The sequence below is a fragment of the Monodelphis domestica genome, chromosome 2 (assembly GCF_027887165.1).
Source record: "Monodelphis domestica isolate mMonDom1 chromosome 2, mMonDom1.pri, whole genome shotgun sequence".
Taxonomy (NCBI): Eukaryota; Metazoa; Chordata; class Mammalia; order Didelphimorphia; family Didelphidae; genus Monodelphis; species Monodelphis domestica.
In genome coordinates this window covers 234,843,236-234,855,944 of record NC_077228.1, presented here as the reverse complement: position 1 = coordinate 234,855,944, position 12,709 = coordinate 234,843,236, and the positions used below count along the sequence as shown (strand labels likewise).

Sequence of the window (12,709 nt, the reverse complement as noted above, 5' to 3'; positions counted from 1 at the left end):
ATGTCCCTCTTCTTGGTATCTGCCTTCTTAGCCAGGCAGCAAGGAATAATGTTCTAAATTGACTAAATAAACTAATTCAAATGGGAAAAAAAGTTGCAATTCAAAAAAAAATACAGGTTATGAGTGGCTGGTGAATGCATGTCAAATTGCAGAAATCTCACTTCTGAATAGGATTAGACAGATGCCTGCCAATTAATCATTTACTCAACAAGTCTTTATTAAGCACTTGCTATGTGCCAAGCACTGTACTAGGCAGTAGGAATACAAAGACAAAAATAAAATTGTTTTTGCTTTCAAGGAGTTTGCATTCTAATAAGGGAGACAAACACACACATGTAGTTTTATACAGGATATGTACAAAATAGATAAAAGGGTTAGAGAAAAGTTATAAGCACAGGAGGAAAAACCTCCTGCAGAGGTAGCCTTTCAGCTGATCCTTAAAGAAAGCATTCCAGATATTGGGGAGAGAGTGTGTGTTAGAGCATGTGATAGGCATAGATAATAGGAGATGGAGTGTTATGTGTAAGAAATAGCAAGTAAGATGATGGTATGAAATCATAATGTATTTTTTCAAGAAATTTAACTAAAAAAGGAAGAAGAAATAAAGGACAATAATGAATGAGGAACCTATGAGGGTTTTTTTTTTAACATTATTTTTTTATTTGGTCAATTTCAAACATTATTCCTTAGATGCAAAAATCATTTTCTATTCCTCCCTCCCCTCCCCCCACCCCTCCCACAGCTGACACGCAATTCCACTGGGTATTACATGTGTCCTTGATCCGAACCTATTTCCATGTTGTTGGTATTTGCACTAGGATGTTCATTTAGAGTCTACATCCTCAACCATATCCTTTCGACCCATGTATTCAAGCAGTTATTTTTCTTCAGTGTTTTTACTCCCACAGTTTTTCCTCTGCATGTGGATAGTGTTTTTTCTCATAGATCCCTCCAAATTGTTCAGGGACATTACATTACCACTAGTGGAGAAGTCCATTACATTTGATTGTGCCACAGTGTATCAGTCTCTGTGTACATTGTTCTCCTGGTTCTGCTCCTCTCACTCTGCATCAATTCCTGGAGGTTGTTCCAGTTCCCATGGAATTCCTCCACTTCATTATTCCTTTGAGCACAATAGTATTCCATCACCAACATATACCACAATTTGTTCAGCCATTCCCCAATTGAAGGACATCCCCATGAGGGTTTTTTTTTTTAAGATGAAGACCTGATAGTATTTGTAGACTACAAAGAAGGAAATAGTAGATAAGAAAAGATTGAAAATCAAAGGAAGAGATGATAGTAGACAATGGGAGGGAATCATTCTGCATCAGTTCATGGAGGTCTTTCCAGTTCATATAGAAATCAAGCAATTCAACATTCTTAATACATAATAGTATTCCATCATCATCATATACCACAATTTGTTCAGCCATTCCCCAATTGAGGGACACCTCCTCATTTTCCAATTTTTGCCACACAAAGAGCATGGCTATGAATATTTTTGTACAACCCTTTTATATTATCACTTTGGGGTACAAACCTAGTAGTGGAATTGCTGGATCAAAGGGCATGCATTCTTTTAAAACCCTTTGCATATAATTCCAAATTGTCTTCCAGAATGGTAGGATCAATTCACAACTCTACTGGCAATGCATTAGTGTCCCAATGTTTGCCATATCCCCTCTAACATTTATTATTTCCTTTACTATCATATTGGCCAAACAGCTAGGTGTCAGGTGGTACTTCAGAGCTGTTTTGATTTGCATTTCTCTAATCAGGAGGGATTTAAAACACTTTTTCATGTAATTATTGATAGTTTTGATTTCTTCATCTGAAAACTGTCTATTCATGTCCCTTGACCATTTGTCAATTGGGGAATGGCTTGATTTCTTGTCTATTGCTGCAGTCAGGGTCCAACCCTTACACTGGGAACCACAGACTGCAATTTTGAATAAACTCCAAGAACTTAGTCAGCTGTGACTTGCTTACTTTTCTCTCCTTTACTCCCCTTTTCTGAAAACTGTGTTTAATTATTTCAGTGAATAGCTTGCTTTCTTTTAATTCACTGTGTCCCATGGCGGCCCTTTTCTTCTCCTAACTTTACCTGTTCTGAAACCACTCCTCTTGGGAACCTGCTCCTCTTATATTGGGTGTCCTGGATTACTCCCCTCCAAACCCTGCTCCATTCACAGGGGGGCCCAGGACCTCTTCCGGGGGGAGAATCTGATCTGTTTGAAAGCTTTAGGGTTATGGGAAGGGGACTTACTTAGCCAGGAAAGGTCCTGTTCTGGCGCCAGAATGCCATGGTCAGGGTCCAGCCCCACTCATGACTCCAGGGTTCCCGACATGTGGTGAATGATCAGTCAAAATAAATAACAAATGGAAGATAGCTTAATCATTACGGCCATGGGACTGCTTTGCATCTAATAGCTGCTTCAACATTCCCAGACCTGAAATTTATTTTTATACCCATTTTCTTGGCAGACAGATTACATTACCTAACACACATGCTCAAAGAGAGATAATTGGAAAAGTGATACATTAATTTTTAACAAATCACTTGATTAACATCCTATATTTTTGTATTGTGATTACAGACAGAATACAAGATAAATGATTTCATCACAGGTGGCTTACTGGGGAGTTTGAGTTACTGATTTGTATAATTGAGTCACTGAGGCATATTGAAGCTTAGTGTACCTGTACTGTACCTGTACGTATTGTATGGGCCTCTATGATTGCAACACAATCCCATGATTGCAAAGCAGTCCCATGATTTGTGTGTTGGCTTCATGAGAAAGTTTTGGGCTTGGCCTGTAGCTGTGGTTTTGCTGGGAATTATGCACCTAAGTAAAAGTTAACCCACTTTTTTGGGGGGAATTTTTTTTTCTTTTTGGGATTGGGTTTGAGGGTCTGATCTTTTGGTGATGTTTTGGAGAATTAGGGTACAGGTGTTTTGCTCTTGCATTATTTCTTTTGAGACTAGGGGGAGTAATAATCATGTCAATTCATAGGTAAGGGGCATTGATGAAAGGTCATGTAAAGGGGATAGAGTGGGCAGTCACATCTTTCCAAGGACCACTCTGTTGTCTCCCCAGCTACCACACGTGACTCTGTCAAGGCGTCATGGTCTGATGGCCCCCAGCAGTCCATTTGACTTAGTTCCTTATAAATTTGAGAAATTAGACCTTTATCAGAGAATTTTGTTTTAACAATTTTTTCCCAGTTTGTTGCTTCCTTTCTATTTTTGGTTGCATTGGTTTTGTTTGTATCCTTTTTAATTTAATATAATTGAAATTATTCATCTTACATCTTGTAATATTCTCTTGTTTGGTCTTAAATTCTTTTTAAAGTATTAAATTTAAGAAGGGAGTAATATGTCCAAAACAAAAATGATGGTTGGGAAAGTATCAGGACCATCATGTCCTCTTCCATGGGGTTTCACGGAGGAAAGAGGGGCAAGATATGTGAATGGGAAATGAAAGCACTCATTCCTGGAAGTTCAGCACTTCATGATTTAATCCACCCACTCTACTACTCAAGATATAGTTTTGGCCCATGGAAACTCAAACCTACCTAGCATAAGAAACTAAACAATAACAAAAAACAGCTTCTGGGAAATGTTACCTTCTTATGATTCTGAGAATTCGTTATTTTCTTCTAACAGTTAACAGACGGGCATCTAGAGCAAAGACCTTGGTTACCTCAGCCTCCTTATCTCAAATGTGCCCTTCTCTGAAGTTGTACCCCTTGCCTGACCTTTTTCAAGAATCTAGAGGGGAGGGGAACATGGAAAAAGAGGATTTGACTCTTTGCATTCTCTATCTCTCCCTCTTTTAATTAATAAGTACCATATATGGCAAGCCGGGAAGGAAGAGGGGAACATGTCAAAGGGGAATTTAACACTTTGAATCACTGCATCTCTCTTTTCTTTGAGTTGTAAGCCTCACACATGATGGGCTAGTAGGAGGAGGGCTTGGTATATGGAACAGATCAGAACAGGGAGGCAAATGGAGGAAAAGAGGCTCATCACAGGAAAATAATGAGGGACATAGGTAATGAAGGTCATACTGAGGACAAAAAACAGTTTAGGGAAAAGTAAGGAATAGGGAGAGAAGGAGATTGTGATCTCGTAAGAGAATTTCAGAATTCTTGATAAAGGAAGTAGAACACTTCTGAGTGCTGACAAAATCACAGTGTCACTATTTTTGTGAGGTGGGAGTGGAGGAGTAAGGCATGTGAAATGAGCAGACTGAGGAAATAGGGGTGGGAGCCAGCCTAGGATAGTTGAAGAAACATCAACAAGTTTGTTAAAGTTCCTTATTGGAAGGATAGAAATGATGGGAGAAGATGAGGGATTGTGACAGTAGTATATGGAGAGTCTAGAAGTGGAAATTAACTACAAGGAAGTTTTTTTGTTTTAACTCCTTTTCCCACCAGTGGTTGGTAGGAAAAGATATGAAAGAAACCAGGATGATGTACTATGAAGATTTTGTGTACCTTAAGACCACTTTGATAGCTGTGAAAGCTTGGCAGCAATCCTGGAATGTCATTGGCTCTGGTCACTCTGATTAAGTTAGAGCCCCAGCCACTGGGATGCAGATGGGACTATGAATTTAAGAAACAGAAGAAAAAGCATAGAGTTGCATGCTGGCCATACTCAAAATAACAGTTTGACACAGAGGACAGCGAAATGACTGGCCCTCCATAGACTGATAACCCAAGAAGGCAAAATACATTTAAATGAATGATGTTTCAGTGTAGATATTACTGACCACTAAAATAGACAAACCACAAGAACACTTTTGTTGTGTGCCAATACTACATCAAAAGCAAATGTGACACCATATTTCCTCTTTGTCAACAAATATCTTTGCTTCAGTTTGGAATAATGCAGATAAAGTAACTAAAATGCCCATACCCTCTGAGTCAGAGGAAGTTTCCATGGAAATAGAAAAATATTTATATAAGCACTTTTTGTGATTGCAAAGAATGACTAAACAAATGATGGTACATGAATGTAATGGAATGTGTTGTGCTATAAAAAATATTGGGTGTGATGAATACAGAGAAGCATAGGAGTCACGTGAACTGATGCACAGTGAAGTAAGAGAAGAAAATAGTAGTATTAAATAAATTAATTAATGTTGGTAGCATTGTCATTTTTATTTTATTGGCATGGCCTACTCGTAATCACTGACCATTCTTTCTGCTATTTAAGTTGTTCTTTAACAACTTTAGGGAGTATTTTGTAATATAATTTATATAAGTAATGAACATATTAATTCCCCAAAGATTTTAGGCATTTTGCAGTTATTTTGAATAATTTTACAGCAGTCCTTTACATGTATATAATGTATATCATATAGATATGTATTTTAAACCCTTACCTTCTGTCTTAGAATTAATGGCAGTTGGTGTTCAGTGACTTGCCTGGGACCATGCAGCTAAAAAGGGTTTAAGGACAGATTTGAAAACAGGAGCTCCTGTCTCTAGGCATGGCTTACAATCTACTGAATCACCTAATTGCTCCAAGTCCTTTATATTTTTGTGGGTTTATTATGTAGCCTACAATTTTGCTAAAGCTACTAATTTTATCAATTTGTATCTTTGTTAATTTGCTCAAATTTTCTAAGTAAACCATTTTGTTATCAGCAAATAGGAATAGTATTGCCTCCTCTTTGTTAATCTTTATATTGTTATTTTTTTCTTTTGTTCTGTATCAAATAATGAGAATAGAAGGCAGCCATTATTTTCTTCTGTATTTATTGGGAAAGCTTCTACTTTTTTTTTTACCATTGCATATGATGCTCACTTTTGGTTTTAGGTAGATATTTTTTTTTATCATATTAAGATTTTTAAAATATAAGTACAGGGGGCAGTTGGGTGGCTCAGTAGATTGAGAGCCAAGCTCCTAGGTTCAAATCTGGCCTCAGTCACTTACTAGCTGTGTGACCCTGGGCAAGTCACTTGACCCCCATTGCCTAGCCCTTACCACTCTTCTGCCTTAGAACCAATACCCAGTTTTGATTCTAAGACGGAAGATAAGGTGTTAGGGTCCAGTGCGTCGACCACCACCAAGGAAAAACCCCCAGACAATGCAATCAAGCAGGAGGGTCCTTTATTCTGGTACGCACCAGGGGAAGCTCAGCACAAGAGTTCCGCCTGCAGTTGTGAGTGCAGAGTCTTTTATACCCGAAGCCTGACAGCATATCACTAGCCACCATACACGGCCCACAAGTTTCTCCTGGAATCTATGTTTTGGGAGTCAGTACAAGTTTCTCCTGGACTCTACGTTTTGGGTGTCGGCACATTTAGGTTCCCTGACAGGGGTCTGTTGGTCAGATTTCTATAGTGATATGTGCTGTACTGACCAAGCAGCTCCCTGCTTGGGGCTCCTTCATTCCCAACTTCTTTTTCTCTTAGGGGGCAGAGGGAAGGCCTGCCCACTGAGGCAGCTTGTGGCTCTCAGTCCGGGGCTCGCTAGGGGTCGGTACTTTTGTCGGAGAGCCAAACCCTGGATGGCATCCAGCCGGCCTTTCATGAACCAAACAAGGCGGTTAAAAACGCAGGGGCCAAATGTCAAGAGTAGGGTTAAGATTATGAGGGGGTCCTATAAGGAACATGACTAGGGAGAAGAATTGAAAAGGTGGGCGTACCAGGGGCTGGCAGTTTCCCTCTCCTTCTGTCAAAGCTTCTAGACCTTCTCGTAGCTTGCTCAGGGAGTCCCTAATAATCCCTGAGTGGTTAACATAGAAGCAGCATTCCTCACCCAAGGCTGCACAGAGGCCCTCTCTGTAAGGAAGAGGAGGTCCTGCTTGGCATAGTAGGTCACTCGGGGTACTATTGTGAGGGGGTGCAGCGGGCAGTGAGGGAGTTAGGGGAGACACAGGGCTGTAGGCCAGAACGGGGGCACAGCCAGTGCGCTCCTTTGGGTGGGGTAAGGTATCTCCCGATTGAGGGATACTCTGTGACAAGGAAGGGGGAAACCAAGAGGCAGGGGAGAAAGTGAAGTCATGGAAGCGAGAGGGTCATGTATTCCTTTTGCTAGCTGTCTCCCCACTGCTTCTAGTGAGTCCTGCCATCTGGCCAGCCCAGCCATCCATAGGGAAACCACACAGCCTCCCAGAGGACCAGAATCTCAGGCCCCACCTGGTTCAGTGCCCCCTGCCATCCCATCCCCTCCCCTCTCCAAATGTCTAAGGGAAAAAGGGCGGAGGTCCAGATCTTCTGTAGTTTTTTCAGTGCTGAGCCTGGGCGTAGAGCTGTCCCTACCTATGTGTAGGAGAGAGAGGGAGGGGAATAAGAGGGGGAGGGAAGGCTGCAGACAGTGTCTTTAGGGGCACATCCTCAGTGGATTCCAGGGTCCCAGGTCGGTGGAGAACTGCCTGGAGATCTGAAGGGTGTCCTGTCACTCCTCTCGATTGGCAGACCGGTCACAAGGGGAAGTCAGCCCCTAAGATAGAAGTGTACTGGGGCAAATAGCAGATAGGAACAGGACATTAATACAATAGCAATGAACATCACATATTTGCATTTGGGTATCTTAACCAACAGACTTCATCCTCAGAAATCATCTTCTGACAGGAACAGATCCCTTCCTGAGTTGTTTGCAGAGCTGGTATGTGATATTTCTGTTAAAGAATATCCTATTGCAAAATACACATTAACTATAACATCTAAAAACACTGGAGTAACAATATCTTACAGATGTATTTCCTTACCCAGAGGCTGGGGAAACCAAGAAGGCTGTGAGCTATCTTTCCAAGCTCAAGAACCAAACCTCAACTGTGGTAAATTAAGGCTACAAATACATGCCATCTAGGAATAAACTCCATCTATTTCTCAAAGCATGTTCCTAACAATTTGAGAATTCCCAATTATTAGGGTTGTTTGAGGAAATGGAAACTTTAATATCACAATTTGCATTATGTGCTGATCGTGGGAATTGTCACGAAGGAAGAAGGCCCTGAAAGGGAAATATCTCCAAGTCACAAAAGACACACCAAGCAAGGCTGTCACTTGCCATTGTTGTTCCACTTGAGGATGGTCAGGAAAATTCAGTCCAAAGTGAGCCTTGGGCTGCCTTCTCTATAGCCATCCTAGGACTTTTTCTCTCCTTAGAGCACTTGCCACTGGATGCCAGAGGCCTTCTTTTCCTTAAAGGACAAGTCTCACCCATTAACAGCTCAGAGAAATTTGCTTATCAGCAATCCAGAAACAAATCTCCACACCCCCAAACAAGCCTTTAACATCCCTACAAGGTTGATCACTCAATTATTTTCATGTATTTACACATCAGGTGTAGTCACATGAGTGCTGAATTAAGTAGTTCCCTATAAACCAGGGCTGTATCATCTCCTGGACCTAGGCCATCTGAAAGACTAAGAGAAGGTCATGCAGGAATCACTTCAGGGTACTGTCCAAAGAATCATGTGTGATTTTCCCACATACATTACTTTATATATTATCCCTAAGTTAAAGAGCCAATTATGAGAGCAGAACATTCATCTGTTCCCTTTCACCTTCTCTCTCCCTTTCTGTTCCTCCAAAACCCTCTGCTTAAAAGCAGAACACACCGTCCATTCTTCCTTTACAAACTCACATACTAAAGCTTTATGGACTTTAAATCAAAGTCCCTTTCTTCCAAATTCAAACCCAACATACCTCCCCACTTTCTCTAACATGTTTTTACTATCATAAGTCAAACAACCAGCCCCCTGGTATCACTTCAACTGCTAATCGGTAACCCCAAAGAATTCTGATTTAAAAAGATTACATCATTGAACAGTCTTTAGCATAGAGCTCAACCATTATAAATTTCAGTTCATAATACAAATTGGTAGACTGAGGTAACAAACTATATGGTTGAGTCAGATTTACAGTGAGGTTTGTTTTTTTTTTAATATCCAAACGATACTTAAACACATTTTAGCAGCCACTCACATAACAATCATAAATTTCTGAGCAAGCATTTTCACATATGTGCCATTTTTAACACCCTACCTATTCTTTGGCTATTGTTTGTCACATATATCCTTATACAGATCAAAATGTAATCAAAATATCAACCAACAATCCCCAGAACTCGTATGAGGTAACTTCATCAATTACATATCACTCAACTCATTTTATCATTCTGGACCTGGAATGTTTGTAGTAAGATTCCACAGCTGCAAACAAGCCTTTTTTTTTTTTTGGTCAGACAGGGCTGGCAATATTTGCTTGCTGGAGCACCTTAAAACCTCCGTTTCTACAATTAAGATATACTCATCTTTAAGTTCTATCACACAGCGGCTGTTAACTCTTTGAAGCCCCTATGTCAGTTCATAATGTTATAAGCACTTCTTTCTCCTTCCTGGGTGCAAGGAAGGGGTTAATAGCTTCTGAGCAATTTTATCCCAAGGCTACTGGCCTTGACTTAGATTTTATTACTTAGCAACCTTGGCTCATCCTTCTTTAACCAGTGAGCTCACAATAATGTAAAAGTTTGAATGTATCAAACCCCCTTCATAATAATTTAGTCTCAGTGGATTTCAATTTGAACTCCACACTTCCAAATAACTCTGATTAAGTCCTTTCGCAATGAATGTTTCAGTGTAGCCAAACTGAGGTGCAAAGCATTTACCTGTACTCTCAAACCTGTCTAAAGTAGAATAGAACCTCCAGTTTAGTCTCTTTCTAGCTCAAAACATTGCTACATTCCTAATTTAAGTCCATCAACATTATTCCAATTTATAATTTGTTGTGTCTATTTCACACTAGAATTCATAGTATCAATTAGTATCTCTATTCATTACTCTTATTGAAGTGGAGCACTTCATAAAATGAATCCAGACACCCCAAAATTCAATTATTAACTTACATAGATAGGTTATAAGACATAAAGTTATTTCCCTTCACATGTACTTAATCACTTTTCCCTACTTAGCTTCATGTTACCTGGCATTCCAGCCTGACCTCTTTGATATATCTGAAGCTAAACTGTATTTAATCCTCATGAAAAGCCCTCTCGATTACAGGGCTGGTTGAATTTGTCTTGTTAAGGGCACACAGGTTGCATGTTATATACCCTTAACCTATTTAGGTGGAAAACTTAATCCTCTTCATAATATAATGCATACATATTTAGCATTCACTCAGCATTACTAATTTCCAGCATTTGGCATCTAGATTACAAATTCCTTCCTATGCATTTTGCATTTTGCACATTTAAAAACAATTCATATAACCTTGATTAAAAACATTATTTAAAAATTTCCTCTTTTGTAAAACATCAATTCTTAGCATTTATCTCATTAATGCCATGCACAGATTAACCACTTTGAAAAAGAAAGAAAAAAAAAACTTCTTGTGTGTGTAATATAATTTCTTGCTGCTATTTCTGACAGCACATATATTAAAATAAATGTGATTTGAAGGATTCCCAAATTCAAATTCTAGAAAAAGTTCTTTTCAACAACACAAGTTTTTCTGAATGACTTTTACATCTATTAAGTAGTCAGTACAATTTTCTGTCTATACAGAATAAACTTTCCTCTCTGCATCAGACTTGCTATCAATCACATTTACACAATTCTCAAATTCACTGAAATCATTATGCATCGCAAGGTTTAACAAAGCAAACTTCTAATCAGGAGTTTTGTTGTTCAATAAAAATCTGGCAACATTTCACATTTGACAAACAGTAACTACAATACATTACATTTGTACCGTATCAAAATCATTAGCAATTCAACCAGTTTGAGAATTAATTTTAAGAGAAAGTTTCTAACTGTGGAGTAAGAATCTCCCTTTTCTGCTCAGAATTTTCTCTCTTCCGCTCCTTTGGGGGCCCATCCAAAGGGAGAAGGAAGAAAAAATCATTGAATGGGTAATTGCACTCTCTCCCGCCCTGAAGCCTGTCACAGTGTTACTTTATCATAGCTTGCCTGGTTGGAACGCAGGCAGAGGGAGCAGGGATGCAAAATCTATTCTCCTTTATAACCCTGCATCCCAAACTCCCCCCCCCCATTTTTTTCTTTCCCTTTAATCCAGCCACAACAAAGGCTCAAAGAACCCTATAGGACACCCTCTCCCACACATCCACATACCTGCATCCAAATATAGAAAGACACACAAGACAAACAGCAAAAGCCAGAAGACAAATAACAGAGACATGGACATGTAAACTCACCAATCCTAGGAGCTTATCTTAAGATCTCATTTTTTTGGCATGTACTTGTAAGGACCATAAAACCTTGAGCAAGCTGTTTGACAAACAGGCTGATTTTCTATTATTGAGACCAAGAAGTTGCAAGGAAAGGGTTAACAACTGCCTAAAGCAGCTAGTTTTACTCAGGAAAGAAACCTGATACCCGCAATTACTCATCAGTGGCCAGCTCCCTTCGGCTGTTTCTGGCTATCTGTCAGGGGCAAGCAGCCAGCGGCTGGCCACCTGATCCCTCTATGTGGCAAAAAACCTCAGTGTGTCTAAAAATCACCTAGAGATCATGGGGCGTCCCCCAGGCTCTCCTAGGGGTGAAATATCTTCCCAAAAGGGGACTCAAACCCCTTTCCCTTCAAACCAGTTGAGAGCAGTGGCCACCTAGCAGAGACATGGAGCTCCGCGCTCAGGGCTCTCTCAACCTGACGGAGACTTTAACTCCGTACGACAGAGTCAGACCTGACGGAGACTTTAACTCCGTATGACAGAGTCAGACTTCTGTCCTCAGGGGCCTCTAACCACCTGGAAGTTCCGATCTCGGCACCTGCCCTGGACCTTATCCTTTCCCTCCCCGCTGATCACAGACACTTCCTTAGTTTCCCGACTGGCCTTCTCGCAAAGAACACAGAACTGTGGTACTCCCAAGTCTGCACTCAGAAACAGGTGGGAGGGTCGGACCGATGCCGCGGGGGCAAGCCCCCTCACCCCAGAACGGGATGGGCCTCAGAGCTTGGCATAGAATGTCCTGTTTAAATTGCAGGCACGTGTCATTCACTAAGCCGTATGCTCATTGAGGGTCCTCTTCTCCCCCATACGCATCCGGTCACCACACTCACACACACTCTCACACCCCACGCTGCTCACCCGAAGGTCCGGTCCAAGGCAGTGCCTTTTGCCCTTTTGTCCAGGGGTTCCAAGGTGGGGACGAGGCAGACGGACAAGCCCCCAAATGTTAGGGTCCAGTGCGTCGCCCACCACCAAGGAAAAACCCACAGACAATGCAATCAAGCAGAAGGGTCCTTTATTCTGGTCCGCGCCAGGGGAAGCTCAGCACAAGAGTTCCGCCTGCAGTTGTGAGTGCAGAGTCTTTTATACCCAATGCCTGACAGCATATCACTAGCCACCATACGTGGCCCACAAGTTTCTCCTGGAATCTATGTTTTGGGCATCAGTACAAGTTTCTCCTGGACTCTACGTTTTGGGCGTCGGCACATTTAGGTTCCCTGACAGGGGTCTGTTGGTCAGATGTTCTATAGTGATATGTGCTGTACTGACCAAGCAACTCCCTGCTTGGGGCTCCTTCAAAGGGTTTTAATTTTTTAATAAAAATATGTACAGAAAAAATTTCCTAAATTTGAGAAACTTCTACTCTGGACAAAAGCATACAGTTAGTTTGGATTCAGTTCTGTGAGAGACTGTTCCCTAACAAGAGAGGTTAATCTCCCTTTTCTCACCCTCTTTGGCTTATTAAACTCCCACCCCAGCATTCTCAGAGAATTT

The 12,709-nt window shown here is 40.8% G+C and overlaps 1 protein-coding gene across 1 annotated transcript in view; it reads left to right on the top strand.

The window, feature by feature from the left end:
• CARD14 (caspase recruitment domain family member 14) overlaps positions 1 to 12,709 on the top strand; it is a 115,886-nt gene that overhangs the window by 94,054 nt on the left and 9,123 nt on the right. The gene's annotated exons all lie outside the window — the stretch shown is intronic.